This window comes from Larimichthys crocea, chromosome XXI (genome assembly GCF_000972845.2).
Source record: "Larimichthys crocea isolate SSNF chromosome XXI, L_crocea_2.0, whole genome shotgun sequence".
In the NCBI taxonomy this organism is placed as follows: Eukaryota; Metazoa; Chordata; class Actinopteri; family Sciaenidae; genus Larimichthys; species Larimichthys crocea.
Window position 1 is genome coordinate 7,795,007 of NC_040031.1, and position 20,641 is coordinate 7,815,647.

The 20,641-nt window shown below is 39.9% G+C and overlaps 1 protein-coding gene across 2 annotated transcripts in view; it reads left to right on the top strand.

Moving 5' to 3' along the window:
- The window catches only part of znf469 (zinc finger protein 469), a 181,954-nt gene that overhangs the window by 37,564 nt on the left and 123,749 nt on the right, over positions 1 to 20,641 (top strand). For both annotated transcript variants that reach the window (XM_019278974.2, XM_027272918.1), the window contains exon 3: positions 4,847 to 4,901. The gene's annotated coding sequence lies outside the window, so the exon portion shown is untranslated. The remainder of the gene's footprint in view (positions 1 to 4,846; positions 4,902 to 20,641) is intronic.

Genomic DNA, 20,641 nt, shown 5'->3' on the forward strand with positions numbered 1-20,641 from the left:
TCTGCATATTTAGAGTCTTGTTCTCAATGTGTTTACAATTATGTTTGTAAGCTTTAAAGAAATACTTGCATGTTAGTTGTGCAATGAACCAGCATTAAATACTTGTGGGTCCCTTCTAGGTCTTGGAACGGGTGTTCTTGTTGCAGGTGGGACTGTAGTACGTGCGTCTTATGCTCAGATGAATAATAAAACAGAAAAATGCTGGATTCTGACCTAATTAGAAACAGAAATAAAAATATAGTCATGCTGCTTTAGTCATGGTTTCAGCAAGCTGAAGGACTGGGATCATCCAGTTACATCTTAGTCCAACCTTGGGATCACTTGAAGAGGATTTGATTTTTATCATGGCTCCTGTTCAGGTTGACACTCTTCACATGAACTTGTGACAGTGATTTATAAAGGACCAAAATGAAACCCAATGCCCTTAGTGGCTTAAAAGTGTAGACATTGTTTCAGGTTGAGGACACCCTATTTCAAACCTTGGCTCATAGAGTTTACCATGATGCCACTGCGAGTGTTTTTATTGTTACTTTTGTCTCTAAATCTGTTTCTAAATCTGTTGCTGGCATTGGTTTTTGTTTTATCTCGGTTCTGTGTGGGTGTAAAGACTGCATGGTTTTGTGCATTTGTGTGCACATAACAGAGATAGGAAGGAATAGCAACAGAAGAAATGTGTGTGCCAGAAAAAAATGTGGAATTAATCAAGGAACTCAGTCTGTTATTCATTGCCCATATAAATCGGCTCTCTCTAATCACCTTTCTTTCTTTATATAAACCTGTGACTAAAACCAACCATTACAAGGGTGTCTGCGTTTACTGGACACATGACAGCCAAACTTTAGCTCTTAGACTCAAAGCCAAAACCATTCGCTTCTTTTCTATAAAGCCATTAAACCCCATCCATCGCCTCATTTTCAGTAAATAGTTTGCTCTGAAGTTGTGATAATCTTGCATGTTTAATGCTGTATATGAGTAGTAAGAATATTTTTGAAACCAGACCAGACTTCACATTTTTAATTCTGAACATTGTTTGACATTTGGGAGCACCTACAGTACCATGGAAATTGGTTTGACATCCATAAAATCATACTAACTTTATGTAACTGAAAGAAATTACTCAATGAATAGTGGTTTATCAGATGCATTTTCAGGAACGCTCATTTACACTCAGCTAACTGTCAGGTGATGAGAAGTAGATGTCTAATAAAGTGTCACTTGCCCATTTTGTGCATCACAATAGATTAAGTTACTTGGTCCTTGGAAGTGTGCAGAGAGAATTTGTATGAAAGTGGAAACTGCCGGGTAAATACAATGGCGTCACATGTCATTAGTTTGGGTTGCTTTGCAACAGTTCACTTCTTGTCCATGTTCACTTTTTCTAAACTGGAATTCTACCATGATGAATGTTTCAATGGCACTTAGAGTTTCTCTGTTAACAGTACTGCATGGCTCCACTGAGGGTATGCCTCAAGCTGGTTCTTAGGTGCTTTTAGAAAAGCAATCAACAGTGTCCCATATTTATGCTTTATATCAGAACATAGAGCAGAATCATCTGCAAATAAGAGAACAAGGTTAGATCCTCACCATGTTCAGGCTTGTGGTAAATTCCTACAGTGTCGTGCCTGAGGAGTAGCAAGTTAATATGGTCTGGATACATGCATACAAACAAGATATGGCTCCACTAGCGGTAGGAAAGCATCCAGTTGACTATCCAAGGCTGTAGTTTATTGACACATTGAAATATTTATCAAAAATCCTGGTAATTGCTGTTAACAAATAGGAGATGCAAAGCTGTGATCAAGTAACATGGTGTAGAAAGACTGCAAAGTGTAGAAAAATTAAATTAAAAATTGTGATGAGTGATGAACGAGCAAGTTGCCAGAAAAGCAAGAACTGTTGGAACTTTTCTCAGCTCCTCATTAGTTTGGGTCTCACATGTCTGCACCAAATTTGATCTTGTCAGTCATGTTTGTGTTTGTGGTCTTCATTGTTCACAATGTATAAAGAACAAAACACAAAATGTAATGGCATGTAACCTCAGTCCTTATTTTTTTTTCTTTAGCTTTGGCACTTTTTCTGATATAATACATGATACAATTCAAGAGTAACATTATTTGGATAGTGAGTTTCTGTAGAGAACGTTAACACAAATTTATTGACACATTCCTTGCCAAAAAGTCTTAACTAATATGTACTGTATATCAGTAATACATATGTACTGTAAATCATTGGTTCGAAACCCTTTTTCAGATTCTCCATTTGTATTTTTTTCATTTCTAACAATCATGATGATGCAGGGCACCAATAGAATTGGCAGAGCAGAGAGAGAGGTTGTATTTGTATTTGTATTTTTATTGGATTGGTTGATATTGTGTCGAGTGTGAGACTCGAGTTGTCTGCCTGAACTAGCTCGCAGGCGCTACTCCATTATGACAATAAACCTTCTTACTTCTTATTTCTCATTTGTACTTCTTTGTCCATTTGTCTCTTTTTATTGTACCAGTTTTTATTTGATACTGAAAATTATTCCCATGTATTACCTTATCTTGGTTCTGTCATTGCTTTTATAGTTTCCGTGACTTCATCAAACATTAAAAGCAGTATGTCAGTCAATGGGGCATGTGAATTTTTAAGTTTCTCACATTATAATACTTACATAAACATCTAAAAGAATTACAAGATCAACATTTAAACTCTGCGGACTATTTTTCACAGTGTTCTTCACAAATGATTTGTTAAAGCCCACAGGGTAGTTCTCTATCCAATGCCCATACTAATAAGGGGATGGGCTGCTGTTTTGGTTCCTCTAAGAGATAATTAAAGCTTTCCCAGGGAGCTAGTAGAATGAGATATGTTCTGTTTATTGTGGCAGCCAGCTTGCAAAAAGCAAGTAAAACTAAGAGCTTGTTGACACATATGGTTTATTTCTCTGCGGCCATGGATTGTAAATCACTTAGAGTGTCAACCCTTGTCTGGTGTACACATTACCATTTATATTTGTTTGTGTGCATGTAGCTGCTGCACCTCTTGTTGTGATACTTATCAGAGTGCCACTGACTCATTCCTTTGGTTTATGTTAAGTGTGAATGTCAGCGATAGTATCAGGGTGTGGGTTGAGAACCTGAGCAGAGACAAGACTAGCTGTGTGTGTGAGTGTGCATGTGTGGATGCGTGGTTGTGATAAAACCCACACAGCAATCGTCCATCTTGGCAGCAGATCTGCGACACTGGAGAGGTATAGTAGCAACAAAAGCAGCACAGCTAACCATACTGCCAATCTGTCTCACTCACTGCTGGAAACAGGTCTTTTCCACTCTTTATTAGATCTGATTTATACTTTTTGTAAAGTATTGAACAACACAGGTTCATGACACTGTTCATGCTTTGGCACACAGAGGATGTCGAGTGAATAGTCAAAGGGGCTAACCAAATAAAAGTGCTGCAAACAGGCAGCAAAAAACGAAAGCCCGTACCGACCTTATGCTTTCATTACCGTGCCAAAAAACTGTCTGATCCAGCCAGAGACCGTTTCTCATTCAATTACGTGTTCCATGTGTGCGTTCCAAGACTTTATGCACAGCGGCTTCTGAGCAGACCCAATCTTTCACACACATCCTCATCTCCAACACTCAACTCATTGCCTATCAAAACAGGACTGCAGAGGCTGTTTGGCACTTGTGCATGTGTGTATGTTTTATATGCATCTCTACAGCGTACAGTATGTGTATGCACATTGTGTTTTAGGAGATATTTCCCAGAGTTCAGGCACGTGCCATATTGTTTGTGCTCTCTACAGTTCAGCGCTCTGCTGTAGGCACTTTACATAGATCTTGTTGAAGTGGAATGTGTACAGGTGTTTGGGGCATCAATCATCAAAGCCAAGCCATGTGCTACAAGTAAAAGTACTGCTTGTGGGGACCAAGATTGTAGAGATTTCGTGAGGTTTTCATTTGTTATTTAGTTCGCTAAGAAGGTAAATTGAGTACTCATTGACCTATTTTTGAACATCTGGGAGGATCGTTTTGTCAAAATTGTTGTCTTTCAAACGGCTGTTTTGTGACTCCTGTAGTTCCAAAAAACTAACATGGTGTCAGGCTTGTTGCCTTATTAGAGGCGTTTTCTGCCAAATGACAGATGTTGCAGTTCAAAATTGATGATCTGGAATAAATTATGTCCCACTATATTTGGCCCTTTATTTTGAGTGCGTATTGTATATCTGTTAACCTCTTTCATATTACAGTATGTCTACTGCAACTCATGTCTAGTGTTGTACAATTCTTGTATTAGTGAATTTCTAGCTGGTTGTTTGCACCCCAGCTGTTGAACTGATTTGCTACACTGGGTAGTAGGAATGAGGCAGAGCTTGAGGCACGATGTGGATGCACAGGGCAGAAAGTAGTCAGGGGAGCCAAGTGAAACCTTGATTGTTTTAACAGGAGACTTTTCTGATTTTAAGTATCAGATATTAAACGTCAGCTCATCAGAGTTTAAAGGCTCCTGTGGAGTTCTCTAGTAGCGTTTTGGTCGCTTTTTTTTTTATGTGCGGGTTCCAGTTTTGTTGAAGTCAAATCAGCTCAGCCGGATTGCGGGTTTAACATTGTAAGTAAAAATCATCTCACTTTTCTTTACAGTCTGTTATAAATACCAGTGCACACAATATGATGAATTGATTCTGGCGCTGCGCTTTGATCTCAGCACATTTACATCACTAATGAATGTCATACATTTTATTTAACAGTTGCTGAAATCTGTACTGTACATTTCGGTCAATGGCCCGAGAATGACCCAGTTTATTGGCAGTGTCTGGCTACAGCTGCATAACATATTTTCCTTTTGTGTCTCCCAGACCCAGCTTTGACCTTCGCCTTGACTGATTTGCCAAAGACCAAAGAGCCACACAGGTATGAACTGAATGTTGCTTATGTTTTGCTATTGTATACTGAACACCTAGAAAGCTTGCAGACATAGACCTACACACACAAACATGCACACACACATTCTCCCCATCTGTCTGTGTGTCTGGTTGTGGTTAAAGTGTGGTTATCATTTTAATCCATCATAACCCCTCTCTCCACCTCCCACAGTGTGTGAATCCGATGCCGTGATTTTAATTGCTTGGTCTTTGCTTTAATTACATGCAAGACTGCTTCAGTCTGTGAGCACTGTTTTTTCTCTGCAGGATCTGGCAGCTTGTTTATGTATGGATATGAGTTTTATTAGTCTGGACGGTGCACAAACGATAAGTGAGCAGCCCATGACCTGCTTTCAGAGCAGCTCCATCAGGCCTGTAAACAGAGCAGGGTTGGGACAGCAGGCTAATGAACAAGATTTAGTCCATTTTCTGCTGCTTTGATCCACATTACAGGCCCTGCTGGACCGCAGCATGCTCCTTCACTGTTCCCACTTCCCCCCACTTCACCCTCACCAGCTAATTGGTTCTGGTCTCCCCTCTTTATTTCTGTTGACTGCAGGACAGTGACCATGTAGATTAGTGAGATGCATGCTTGTTCTCATGCTCTGCAAGGCTGCAAGGCGTACACTTGTGTGTTTTTGATATGTGCATGCTTGTGAGCGTGTGTGCTTGTGTGTCAAGTGTGACTGTGGGCGTGTATGCTTGTCTAAGCGTGTGTGTAATGTGTAAAGGCCCTGTTTAGAGAAGTGAGTAAGCCCTGGAGGCTTGTCAATCCTCAGCAGTCTGTATCACAGAGTTAAGGCCTCTCTGTTTTCCTGGAAACAGGCAGGCATGCAGGCAGACTGAGTGTGGTGCTGCTGAGGAGTGATATAATGCTGGACCGTGCTATGCTGTCCTCCATCCCGTAACTCCATGACTCAGAAGAGCTATTAGTGAGATGGATAAATCAAGGAGTGGGGATGTTTGATTTGAAGTCCACCACGACTATGCTCGGCGTGATATTTTCTCAGTGCTGAAGCAAATCCAGCAGGAAGCTCCAGGAGCTGCTACAATACAGGTTGACAGTGGGAAGTAGAAAGGGAGGACGAGAAGAGAGAGCAGACAGGCAGACAGATAGATAGATAGATACTTAAACACCTACTGATATGGAGGTTACGCTAAATCCGGCTTGAGTGTTTTTTGGCTGTTGGACTGGGCCTGAGGAGGAGGATGTGATGGGCGGGCTGGAGTCAGAGCAAGAGAGACGAGAGGGAGGTGTGGAGGCAAGTCTGGGTCTAAGTGGAAACTTGAATGGAGTGGAAACTGGGCTTCAGGCCACTCAGCAGATCCACCTGAATGCTGCCAGAGCAATCAGCTATCAGGAGTTTAGAGAGGGAACCATTTGCCCCCTAAATTCACCAGGGGTTTGTAGGGATTTGGCCTGCATTTTGAGCTCTAATGCAGGGATATTTTGGTAAGTGAAGTCCTCTTGTTTTCTGGAGTGGGTGCCAGAGCCTGTCTGCCTTTTAATGGGATCACAGCAGACACCCCAGTAACCACCGCCAGGTGAAGTGATTCCGCTCTCTACTTCCAGCTGTGTAAACACTCACATGCACACATGCACACAAACACACATATACGCACACACACACACACTCCCACCCACCCACACGCGCACGCATAGACACATGTACTATCACTTCTAATAAAATGCTTTCTGGCTCACATCGAGGGAAATGCTCACTTTCCCTTTTGCTCAAATAAAAACAAAGCCCATTTTTCTGCTTTTGAGAAAGTTCTTGGCCTTGTTAAAAGCAATGAGTTCTTTGAAAGATGTAAACAAATTTAACAAGAGCTGGTGTTGTCTTTTCTCAGGCTGGGAAAACAGGAGAATGACATTGTCCTTCCTTTCTCACCCTCTCTATTGTTTTGCATTTCACTCTTTTGTAAATCCTAATTTAGCTCTTTCTGTCATCCTTAATTCTGTTGGGAGTCTTTATGTTTCTCCCCTGTAATTCAGTCCTCATTGAACCTTGATGTAGTGACATGTATATCTCACATCATCCACTTTTTCTGAATTAACGGTGAAAATGTGTATACTCACAAAGCGTATAGTTACAAACCTTTTTTTGTCATTTGGGCTCTTGGTCATAGTACGACACGGCTTTTCTCAGCCAGTGTGGCCTATAGGTTGAGTTTTTTCTGAGAGGAAAGGGAGGAGAACAGTCATAGTGGCCAGGCAGTAGCTGTACTGTTAAAGGCATTTAGACTTTAAAGCTCCATTGTTTATGTAACCGAGAGAAAGCTGAGACTCCCTTATGACCCCTTTGAAAAGCAGATGCCGGAGATTTTTGCCTCTTCATTTTATGGCTTATTTGCTGCCAAGGCAATTCTGAAATTTCTTGTGGGACTACATCTTTCTTCATTGTGCACGTGTCAGGCAGAAGTTATCTATGAAGAGTATTTTAGCTGTCAGTGTAATCATACTTGTGTACAACTCGTTTTCTATATTTGGACCTGAACTGATTATTGCAATACTCTGTTCAACTGAACACCTTTTAACCCTTTACAAAGCGTTCTAAGAGTGTGACACTTTAAAGCTACACTTTAAACCCACAATGATCAATTGCACTTCCAGGACTGTGTGTAAAAATGAATAATACTTGTTTAAGGTGTTTAACTGCTGTCATTCAAAGCAACAGTGAATAAAATTAGTTAAGTGCACTTCTCATTCAGGACATGTGGTTTTAATTTTTGCCAGGTGTGCAATAGAAACCGAGTTATTGTTAATCAGGTCATGCTGTGTGTGCATGTGGCGTGTTTTGCATATTAAAGATTTGCTATACAGGTATTAAAAACAGTTGATTTTACAGCCCTGATGATGAAGGCTATCCACACTGGAACAAACAGCTGTTAGTTGCTGCTGCTAGTTTCTTATTCAGCACAGAGGGCTTATTTTTTATGAAACAAGGAAAATATTCTTCCATTTGGGTGATATAATTCCAGATGCTCAGTCAGATGACTGAAGCTTACACATACTCAGACGCTGGTCATTGACAACACTACTGGTCTCAGAGCCACTGTGCTAATAGGCTGTAGGAGCAGAACAGCAATCACTTTGAGCTCAGAGGAGCTGTGGTGTTGACAGAACTTTCATAACCAGATAGTCTTATATAAGGCCTGTGTCACAGGTCTTACTCAGTGTGTGAGCAGATTTTTGTGTGTCTTGTGTGCAGTCATTGGTGCAGCCAGCTGGAAGGTGAGATGTTTTTAATAACTAACCAGCTATGCCTTGCAGCTACGGAAGAGATGGTCCAACTTAAGGCGTCAAGCTATCTCATGCCAGTGCAGACAAACTGGTTCACAAAAGTGCCCGATGTGAGGACATGTAGTGTTAACACTATGGAATGAAGTTTGTTTTTCTTCCGGTTTGGGTTAATTTTATTATTATTTAGACAGACATTTTTGGTTTTGTTGAATATTCAGAAGAATAATTGTTCTGCACAATGTAGTTCTCTGAAAAAAAGATCACAGAAAGCTTGAATATTTAGTTTTCCTCTGCATGAAGGGAAAACGGCCTTTAAATTGATTTTAAACATTTTTAACTTTAAGTAATGGATCATCGAAAAACAATTTTTGTAGTGTTTTTTTCCTTACAGTATGATTTTTCCACATCTATTTGTATTTTACTTTGGGTGTTGTTGTACCTTGAAAGCCTTCATAAGGAGTGAGCATTTTAAGACAACTTGCCAATGCCTGCCCTCCCGGACTGCATTAGCCCATGTGTTAGCTCAGAGCTCTGCCTTATTGAAAGAGTCTGGAGCTGTTTGCTCAGCTGGATGAATCAGGCCTCCCCCAAGGATCAGTCAGCTGGTGTCCCACTGGATATGACACCAAGCCTCCAAACATTCACTACTGTTGAGGTCCCTGCTTGGTCCATATACATTTATTAGCCTTAAAACCTACTAAAAATCCATATATGATATCAGTGTTGTCCGTTTTATTAAGCATCCACAAATATCTGAGTGAAAATAAACATTCATGACTTGACAAAATTGACCAAACGAGAGTTGGCAAGTATTAGAACAGTGTAGAGTGAGTAAGTTTTATTTTATTTCTGGTGCGTTTGAATGAAGTGTGTTTTACGATGAGTTAACAAAGCAGTTAGGCCAATCTTACATTGGTAAAAGAGAAACTGAATGAATTGAATTTAGAAGGTGGATGGTTGTATTTCTCTGTTTAATGAGGAAAACAGGTGTAAGTATATTTCCTCTCTTGACAGTTTATGAGTTTATTTATTACACTAAATGTAGCAAAGTTGGTTTACTTTGGCTCCAGCTGGCTTTGAGGTAGATTGAGTGTGAGCAGAGAGGTTTTGCCTTGTTTTTGGGACGACTGACATGTACTTTTTTTTATGATTGGTTTGCAGAATTAATCATGTAATAAATGTCAAAGCGTAATCAGGTCTAATTCAAACCAAACCAAACAAAAAGATTATGAATAGAGAGGCCTTATGTGCATAGCTCATGATATAGTGTAGTGTAAGGTATGTCTACTGTATGTACTAGTGTTTTCATGGTATGGTTTTATGTTGGACTAGGTATCATCCTTAACACTACGTTGGTACTTTGTTTAATTATTTCTTGATGATTTAAATGAAACCTTTGTTCCTTTTAGACCAATGTATTGCACACGGCTGCTTTTAACATTTGAGAGACTTTTGTTATTTAAAAAAACAAACATTGTTAATTTTAAATTAATTAATTAATATAGTTTAATTACTTAATTAAATTAATTAATTACTATAGTATATGCATCTGTAGCATTCACATGTATAGATGTAGGTGTACAACAGTCAAATTGTGATTTAGCCATACTGTCTATTTGCCCTGACTGGTAGGTGGCCCCTCCTTTCACAGTGACCTGCTGGTGCACTGGATTAGCAGTGCAGTGAGCTTAGAGGCAGCTGAGTGATATAGTATGTGTGTAAAAGTAAAGGTCATTAAGTGGAACACAAGCCAACAGCAGTAAAAGCCACAATAGATCTGGCATGCTGGGTGTTTTCTACAGAATATCCATCCTTGGCCCTAGTAGTGTGTGTTCATGCACAGTCCCAATTCCCTAAACTGGAGCCTTGCCTTACAGAGTGACCCCATGAGCTGATTTATGTTTAGATTTCATTCCGTTCATTCCAAAATGCTGGGTGGGTTTCAACAGGAACTGTTAACCAGTAAATCTCCTAGTGAAATGTGTCATATGTAGCTGACATTATATGTTATACATTGTAAGAAATACATCACTGGCAAAGTTCTGTATGCATTAAACGGCTTCATGGGGAATTCTTAAGCGCAGATACGTGCATGAACTGAAAACATGCGTGTAACATTGTGTGCGTTTGTTTGCTTTTCAGATCACATCTGACTGTATGTAGGCATGTGTGTGTGAGAGAGAGACAGACAGACAGAGGAAGAAAAACAGCAGTAGCCTAATTTGTGGAGATAGTGGAATCATTAAGCTATGTCTCAGTAATGGAGACTAATGTGGGATTAGGCAGATGTAATGACATGCACTCATCTGGAATGCTTTGGTAGCAGCAATCAACGTGGAAAATGGAGTGGTATGGAATTTCTTTGACAAGCTTTCGTTCATATTCATAAATGGATACTAATGTGGAAAAATATGGAGAGAAGTTTACTTAGGGAAATGATGATATGGTCTAGGAAAATTATCTCACTTATCAAATATGAGACTATTTGTGTCCATAAGGACATAACAGCAACCTTTTCCCCTTCGGTGGGTTGTGTCCCAGTTCTTTTTTAAGCATCCACAGGCATTTGGGAAAATGTCTATACAAAGTTGTTTACAACTAAATTTATATGTGTGAATAGTTGAGGCCTCGTAAACCTGACAAAAAGAACAACAAAAGTCTGTTTGAACTTTGCTTTACTCTACTGTGAAATACTTAATGTTACCTTCATTTATCAGCCATTGAGAGGCTCTGTGATACTCCTATAATTCAGGAGAAAAACTCTGGATGGATACACATTTTCCATAGTCGAATGTGTACAATATTCGGCCTCTGCCTTCACTTAAACAGCAGTCACTGATCATTTCCTTGGCTGGCTGAGTGAGGGCCTGAGTATCAGGAGGAGGAGAAGGAGGAGGAGGAAGAAAATGAATGACCAATTTGTATTTTTCTAGGAATCAAGAGTTTTAGACCCTTACACCCCTATTTACCACCCTAGACTGCTCCTTCAGCTTATGGACTGTACCCCCCTTAGCTGGGAGTGTCAGAGTGGTGAAGTTGCCATTCCCCCATGCTGGGGTAGAGTGGATGCATTTATAAATGCTGCTTTCTTCTCCAGACTTCTTACTGTTACATTTCCATGTCCGCTTCCTCCTCTTTCCTTCACTTTGCTTCCCCTGCTCTCTCCCTTCTTCCGACCTATTGCTTCATCATCCTCTTCTCCACCATCTTTTCCACCAAAGAAAAAACGTATGAACCAACAATCCAGCAGTGACAAAGAATTATTTATATATATGCTCATAAACGCTTTGTTTTATTACTCTCCTGGGGTGTTTTCCGTTTGGCTTGATCAAAATGTAACTTGTCTGATTGGTATTTGTTTGTAGTTTATACTACCAGCCTGCAACACACTGCCAGGTATGACATGCAGTAAAAGACTTGACAATGAAACACCCAATGTACTGTTGTAAACCTGCCATTATTAAATGCAGTAAAACACACCTTTACGTTATATAAAATGCCACACAGCCCAGAAGAATTTAACAGCAGTGTACTGAGCTGCAGTCATGCCGAAGCCATTCATAAATCCACATTTATGAATCTGTGAATCTGTGATTTATATATGTTTGCCAGTTTTACCACCCTATCCATTTCCTGCACTAGAGCTTACTTATGACATTGATATGACTAGAACTGTTATGTTAACTAATAATACACCTAGAGAGATTTATTTTTGAAGCTATTTCCTACATAGCTCTGGTTGTTTCTTCTCTGCTGCCATGTCTGCTGACATCCTATAGGAATGGAAAGCAAACACTGTTGGTGTGAGGAGGTGTGGGTAGGAGTCTGGCATTTGGGAGTTTAAATCTGTTGCCTTTTGCTCCAAATATTACTGCAGAGATTTAAAGGTCTGACAGCTCCAGTGCATACAACACTACATGTGGCCTCACACCTTTCATTTCTTGTGTTAAGGGACAGTCAATTATCTAAATTTACAGATAGTTCACATTAACTCTTTAGTATACTACAGAATACTTCACACTCCATACTTATCTCTAGATAAAATACTCTGAACTAAAAGTTTACATTGAGTTTTAAACCGTAAGTTGAGAAAGTTTAATTGCAGTTAAAAATTCCAGAAAAACAAGCATTTAAAAAAAAATCACATTTAATTTTAACTGTGTCTTGTGAGCCTTCTTACATCGCTACATTTTGCTCACTCTTGTAAATAACTTAATTTAACTTTGGTTTAGGCTGTATTGTGAGCTGATTCTGATGATGTGATAAATGTCTTATATTTTGTATAGGGAGTTTCAGTGCATTCATTTATAATAATAGTTTATGTAAAATGTATTTGTTGACAGTTTTAGGGCTACATTATTCGTATTATAATGTGTGATGTTTAAGTGCACCTTTACCTCCCAATTTAGAAAAAGATAATGAGTCATGATAACTATTGTATAAATCGAGGTTTATTTATTTACATATAAGATATTTTGTTACATATTGGTTAGGGATAGGTGGCCGATTAATTGGTGCAGATAGGACGTGTTATGAAGTATTGTTATCTGACAAAATTGGCTCAAAAGCACAGGTGACAATTTATCCATGAGATAAACACAGTCTCCACACAAATGATTAAACAAATCGTGACCGTTTCACCACCTGCACCAATCCACCATCTTCAACAAACCCAACCCGTGACTAAGAAAGAAAGAAAGAAACTATTTTAAAAGGTCCAGAGAGTGCATATTTTATTGATGTTATGTTACATGATTTCTACTGTAAGTCTGCACTGTTCATACATATTCCTCTTAACTGCCAACATGGGAACTTTTAGATTTTAGTGTCTCCTCCTGAGTGACCAACAGACTGACATAGACGCAGCCTCCGCTGCAAACTGATGGAAAAAATACTTCACAGTCAGTTTATGAGGTGCAGGTTTTTTAAATGGTATTTTATTACATCAGGAGAAAATCTACTGGGAATTAAGACATTATTAAAATTTGTTAACATTGTCTTTGTCAAACGATAGAAATTATATTACTGGACTGCTGTCTTTCTTGGTTTAATGATGTGATTCCTCAATGGTCACAAGGGATCTGTCCTCCTCTGCTGCTTACAAGAGAGATATTGGGTGGAACGAGTTTATAGAGAAAATACATCATCAGTCCATTTTACTACATTACACAAAGAGAGTATATGTCTTAAACGCATGCTTGTGCATGTATTCCTATGCAAATACACATCTGCAGATCACTTGAAGGCCATGTGTCTCTATGTTTGAGGTAGATAAGGAAACTGATCTGATTATCAATTTAATGTGGAGCGTATTGTATCATTTTAATTCTTGGATCAAACATAATATATTCTTCTCTGAGCTGCTGGCTGTTATAGTTCTCAGTTTCCTCTGAAATGCTCAGCTGCTATGTTTATCTCTCTGTTCCTCATTTATATGCTGATCAATTCAAGAACAGACTTGTGGATTCCTGTTTATTGCACATTTTGTCCGGGTCTTATTGACACATTTGAGTGTTTTCAATGTGGCATCCTGTCCTGTAGACATATGGTTTCATTGGGATGGATTAGGATTAGTAATCGAGCTCCATTTCCTATGAACAATGAATGTGACACTATTGTATTGCAACCGGGTCTGGTGAGTGAAACGTCTTGGAACACTTGGTGTGGATAACAGCACCAGGTTGGTTCCCGACTGTTCAGAGTTATCAGGTGATACCCAACCAGTGTCCCTAAGGACGCTGAACAAAAATGATATATGTATATTTATATGTTGAGTGATATCAACAGTTCTCTATCTATTTGTTTTTTTTTAATGTCGAATGCCTTTTCTCTAGCACTAAATTCAAGATCCTTGTACTATGTGTGCCATGTACTTACATCACTGCATTGTCATTATTTCCCTGTAATAAACTCACTGAGACAAATTGACCTACAGTGCAGTTCATTTGTTTCACTTACAAATGACATGATTGACAAATGAACTGATTAGCTAACTTAAATGTGGGCATCCATTTACTTTGATCCTAGCTGACATCAGCCTCAACCTGATTTCAGTTTGGCTCTAATGGCAGCATCCAGCCTCTGTGCGAGCCAACAGCTTGTATCAAATACAGTTGTAAAAATAGATAAAGCTTGGATATCCCCCACTTCTAACACTAAGGCATTTGATTGGCTGTGATGGGCTATTTACATCATTGTGATTAGTGTACAGTTTAAGAAGCATGACTTGAAGTTTGCCAGCAACCATTACCCATTTCCCCTGCTTGGCTGTCAGTGCCTTGTGTGTACTGTTCCCTTAAAACTAGTTTGTGTAATTCAACTTTTTGACCAGTTGCAGATCTCTGGAGTGATTTTTTTATGAGTAGGAAGAAAAAGAGGACTGCCTTCTAACAAACATGGATGTGAAAGCACAATTTTAAATACTCCTACCTCTGTTTAGGACAGTATCACCTTCCCTGTGACATATTGCACTATTCTTCAACAACCCTTTATGTGTCTCCTCCTTTTCCACCAGACTTTAATACCAAAGTTGGAAGAAGTCTCGTGTTTTTATAGGACTTATAATTGATCAGAAATAGCTTTGTTTCTGTGGTGTGATTCGTTCTTAGTATGTTATCAAGCATGTACTTGTATCAATAGTTTATCAAAGTATTTTCTTAGCATTAACATATTTCTATATATTAACATGCCTGCCCTACCATGATTTTAAAAAGCTTTTGAAGCTATTAGGAATAATTCTCATCAATTTGCCTCCTGAAGGCACATACATTTACAGAGCATGGTGACTACTGTATAGAGTTGTATAGGTCTTTAAACTTTCTTTCCCCCTGACGTCATCCTTTTGGGTTGTGACAAGTAGCAGTCCCTCTTCCCAGCAAAGCACGCTAACTGAAGTGAGGTCACCACAGTAAAACAACACAGAAAGTTTCCTAAGGTCGTAAAGGCTGGCCGCTGAGTGTTTGGAGCACTAGAGGAATACGTCCTGGATAATTGGTGGGATAATTTCCGTAGCAGCAGCTGAGGTCAGGCATGGGCTTCCTTCCCCCACTGTCCACAGTCCGCACATACAGTCGGAGCCCCTCATCTGCCCTTCCTCCCATCACCATAACATCTCGTCTAATTGCAGTTTTTTCTTGCCTCCACAATTTGCCCCAACTTTTGGCCACATTCACCTCGTGTACCCGTTTTGGTCTGTGATAATGTTCTCCTGTGGAGTTATGGCCACTTCTTGGAGATAATGTCTTGTCACTGGCTGTTTTTGAAGGTGGATTCAGTACTGACCTCGACCTGAACTGTTTTAATGAGAAATATGTCCACAGTCTAGTGGAAACATGTGGCCATGTAAATACAGAAAAACACATGAAAAGAGCCAGACAGTTTTAAAGCTGCCTTGATAATGCACAATGTGTCTTTTTTGAACTACACTACAGTAAGTGCCTCTTAATGGTCACTTGGCACAATAGCCTAGACCTTACTAGACTTTTGATGGTAGGTGCAGATTACAATAGATCAAGATACATGCTGAAAGATGACATTTTATCTTCTAATTATAAAAAAGTGTCACTTTGGATTAGCTAAGTTGTTTAGTACACTGCTTAACAGTAAACAAAACTTATGGCTACTTTTTAGCAACTGTTTATTTACAGCTCCTGAGAAAAATATCTTCTTCTTTAGCTCTTGAAATGCTCCATTCCACGTTCACCAGTTAGTCACTACATTTGTCTGTCAGCTACTGAGACAATAATGTAGTTCAGAAAACACAAAACAATGAGCTGAAAGGGAATTGATAATCCTCTGTAAGTTTGTCACTATGAGTATTGTTTATATAAATACGGTAATCAGTGCGGCCTAAAGGCAAACACATCATCATTAGATGTAGGAGTGTTCTCTGTGGACCTCATCTCAGCTGTTCCCGTTACTGCTCAATTGTTTCCCCCTTTTTTATTATTCCTTTCCACTTTTGATATATTTCTGTCTTGTTCACCTTCTTTTGCTGTTAAATCACTGATCGGGATCTCTCTCCCTATTCTTGTGTGATGCACTGCAGGATCTCTGATATCATGATCTCTTTTTATTTATCTCCTTTCTCCCTTTGCTAGTCTTACTGTGTCAGCTTCAGCTTTCTCGGTGTAGGCCCAGCCAGCACAGCATGTTGAAGACTTGCTCTGTGGGTGGGAGGCAGTTGCATGCGAGGCACACTCTGGGCCGCGTGCTGTTGGCTTTTCTCCCCTTTAAACCTCTGTAGCTTTTCTCTTCGCTCACTCCATTTTTCTTTTTTCCTCCCTTTTTCTCTCAGTTCCTGCGGTGGGGGAAAAACTTACGGTGCGGTTTATTTGTTCTGGTTTGGTGTCGGTACTCACATGTCCTTGGCAGCTTTTCGTACCTCCATGACAGTAGCCTAGATTGCTAGGGATTATCCTGATATCATGTGCGTGTATGTGTCCTGCCTAGCTGTTCACAGTGATGCCATTGTAACAATCCTCTATTTAAGCACAGAAAATGTATATTTATGCATTGTGTGTTTGCCCGCACAGGCTGTCGTTGTTAATGTTGGCGTTGCAAAGTGCTTGACTGCCAGTGCATTTCACTGCCACAGCACTTTGGTCTCTAGCGTCCAGAGACTCATCTTTCCCCTCTCCTCCCCTCTCCTTCACCTCATGTGTGTGTCTGTCTTGTTTATGTTCCTCCTCGGAGAAAAAAACATGCCGACCTTGTTGGAAGGAGCATGAGGCCTTCAATTCAACTGGTGATTTGAGGGAAATGAATGGGGCGGTTTAAAACGAGGGGAGGGCTTTGGATAAGGAGGGCGTTAAGTGAAAGGCAGAGTGGGAGCTGAGTGTTTCCATCGGACTGTTTCTACTAATCCTAAATTGCAGCCACTGGAAGACAGTGACCTCCTCCTAACATGTGTTCACCATTAATCCAGCCGTGGTGAGAGAAGGCCTTTTTTCACCAGAAGAGAAAGATGAGACAGGAAAGGAGTTGCCCCTCAACCCTCATATTATTCACACCATATTTATGTGCATCACGTGTGTCTCTGTGTGTGTGCATGTATTTTTAAATATGATACTACAAATTAGTTATGAAAGGGAGCACATCATCTCTTACTTTTCATGCATGCTTTGCCTTGTGAGTGCTAAATCATTTGTAATGTGACATGAATTATGTTGAATGAAATTGAAACATGACTTCAGTACAGGCGTACGTCAGCAAAGAGAAAAACAGAAATATTGTGATTACGGATGCAAAAAAGTGCTCTGAGGACAAACCAAAACGGAGTACAATTTTCATCTGTTGAGAGAAACAATCTTGAGTATATTATTGGTAAATAGAGGTGGTTGAGTCATTCCCCTTACTTTCCAACCACGATTGGAGATTAGATATTCCATTTCATGTCCACAAATATGCTCTGTTGTTAATTAAAGGGCCAGCCATTTGTTGCTTGGGTCAGCAAAAGCTTTGACACATTGGATCTATTTAGCGGATGATGACCTTTCCTTTCCCCTTTTCTTGAAATTTTCTTCCCCTGACTTCCTTCATTCTCACAAAACATGACATAAATATGAGGATTTATTCTTCTTGTACTACCTTTCTCAGATTATTTTTCTTTCTCCCACAGTTTCTCTATTTCTCTCTCTCCATACTGTGTCTTATTTCCATATCGAGCCACATGACTTTAGCTGTGAACGGGAGAAAGTGCAGGGGACACAGGGTGTGCTGACATCCAGCTCCTCCGTGTGATGTATGAGGTGGATATAGAGAGGGGAGAGAGATGCGAGCCCTGTTCCAGTGTTTGGGAGGAACATAAAACATATTACAGAAGGGCCGTTAAAAAAAGAGCCAACGTTAGTGTCCAAATTTAAAACATGTCCCGGGTCTCAACTGTCGTTCACAAGGGGATTTCTTGCCCCCCTTCTTCTCTTCTCCAGAGCTTTGGCAGAGAAAAAGAATAGAACAACATAAAAGAGGGGAAACTGGCAGCCAGTATGTTCCCAACATGCAGACTTTGTTAGTCTGAGACATTGTGTGCATGTTTTGTTTTTGTTTTTTATTAAAGATGTTAAAGATTGGGCATCACAATGAATCAAAGCTGGGCAGTATGGTGAATAAAAGATTACACAGGTACCACACAAAGACAAAGGCAAGAGGACAATGTGATTACATTATTTAATAAAGTTCACCCAAATTACAAAAGCACATATTTTTTCACTTAGTCCTACTGATATGCGGCCATGCAGCTATTTTCGTAAATCTGATGGGTTTTGGAGATATCCGTCTCTGAGATTTCTGCTGCTTCCCTAATACATTTGAGGTGAACAGCGTTTCATTTGTGGTGCTCAAAGTGTTGAGGACTGATATTCAAAGACTCAACAGCAGCTCTTATTTCTCTTTTTCTCTGGATAATCCACAGACCTCACTGTCAACAGTTTTCACTTGAACTACATTCAACCGAAAAGAAATTGTTCATATGAAAACCTTTGACAGTGAGGCCTGTGGATTGTCCAAAATAACTGGGACATTGTTACTGGAAAGATGCACTGCTTTGGAGTTTCTCAAATGTAATATTTTTTAATGCTTTGAGATGCACAAACACATTTATATTGTATTGGGGCAGCTTGGTTAATATTTCCCTTAATGCAGCCAAATATATCTGCATGGCCAGAATTTGGGTGAACTGGTCCTTTTTAAAAACTAAATCAAAGCCTGTTAGGCTGAAGGCATGATATGGATATGATGGCACTCTCAATGTCGCATGTATTTCATATGTGATTCTTGCATGTGGAGATATATTTAGATTGTGGGTTTAGACTCATGCTGCAGTACTGCCATTAACATTAATGATGTCGAGAACATATTAAATCTATATTTTTACAGGCTAAACATTCAACATCTGAAGTGTGGTTCATTTTAATCGCCTTCCTGATCATCAAACCCCACATTCAGTCTTACTCCAGCCCCATGAAAGACCCATATAGACATTGAATATCCAGCAGTGGAGGCTGCTTCAAGTAGCAGTCCAAATATACAGAGGTATTCTCAAACAACTCTGCCTTGCCAACTACAACACTCCTATTTATTTATGTATTTATCTGGATTTCCTGTATACTTGTCGAGATGTTGGGTGCTGTGGGCTGTGCTATCTGAGGCCCGTTTGACATGGCTTGGCTAGCCCTGGTCAGGCTACGCCGTGTTGCATTAAGACTGGGTTATTTATCCTGGGGACTCATAATGATGCTGCTGTCCCGGTCCCTGAGATGGCTGTGTTCTCTCAGCCGCCTCCAGCCCTTCGTAGGATGCTGGGCCTGGCAGGTTCCCATCGGTGCTCCGACCAGGAATGTCGCACTGGAGCTGCGGATGCATAGGTCAGGGGTGGGGCTGGGGTTTATTTTGTGTGTCTGTGTGTATGTGAGTATAGAGCCTGCATAATCCTGGTAGTGTGAAGTATTTCTGTTGAGTGATTATTTAGCATTTGCTCCTTACACAGGAAAGCCGGTTTGGGTGATTAATTTCTTCACTGTAGTTCAACAAACCCACTACTTTAAAGGTACCTCATTTGACCCCAGTGCAGTTGGAAACGGAAAACGTTCACTCATTTTTACACATGAAAAGACCATGCATTCAAAGGAAAGGCGAAATGGTGGTATCATTATATAAACAAACTTTTTATGTATATTGGGTAATAAAATACAGTACAGTATCTTAAACTTTGACAGCTACCCATCTTGGTGGATTCATGTCACGTGTTACAATTTTCTTCAAATTATTTAAATCTCTTTTGGACGTGCTAGAAGCATGGCTGTATGGATGGCAACGATGGTTGGGTGTTTGGTCCATCACTTTGGTCCAGACTGAAAAATCTTAAATTATTAGATGGTTGCCATGGAATTTGTTACAGGTATCTATGGTCCCCAGAAAATGAAAATGAACTTTTTTTATCAGGTCAAAATCTTGTTTTCAGGAATAAATATCTCCAAAATAAAGCAACACATCTGAGCTAGTTCAGGCAGACAACTCGCCCTGCATCAGCATCACTGCCTGCTCTTCAGCCCCACCACCACTCCACCACCCACTTGCAGCCTATGGGTGGTTGGATATATTTGCTCTCCTCTCCTCAATGTCTGCAGATGCCAAACTCTAACTATATTCTGCTGCTGTAATAACTCCACATTCCAAATGGGACTGAAGTAACATTTCCATCAGCCTCAGCTGTACTTTGTGTTTAGTTCTGAATACCGAATGGTTCATGCTAGAACATTATATCTGCTTAACATCAGTATGTTATAAATGTATAAGCATAGTTGCATAGAGCACTTAACATGGGTGTAGACTCTTAGTCATGTGTGGACTAATTAAATAAGATTCTACACTTTTTCTCTGATGCAGCTGTCTGAAATGAACAATAGATCTTTGTCACAGCAGACATTTTGAGTTGTGAAACTAACTCATTAATAATGGCTCCGCTCTGTGCCAGTAAGCCATGC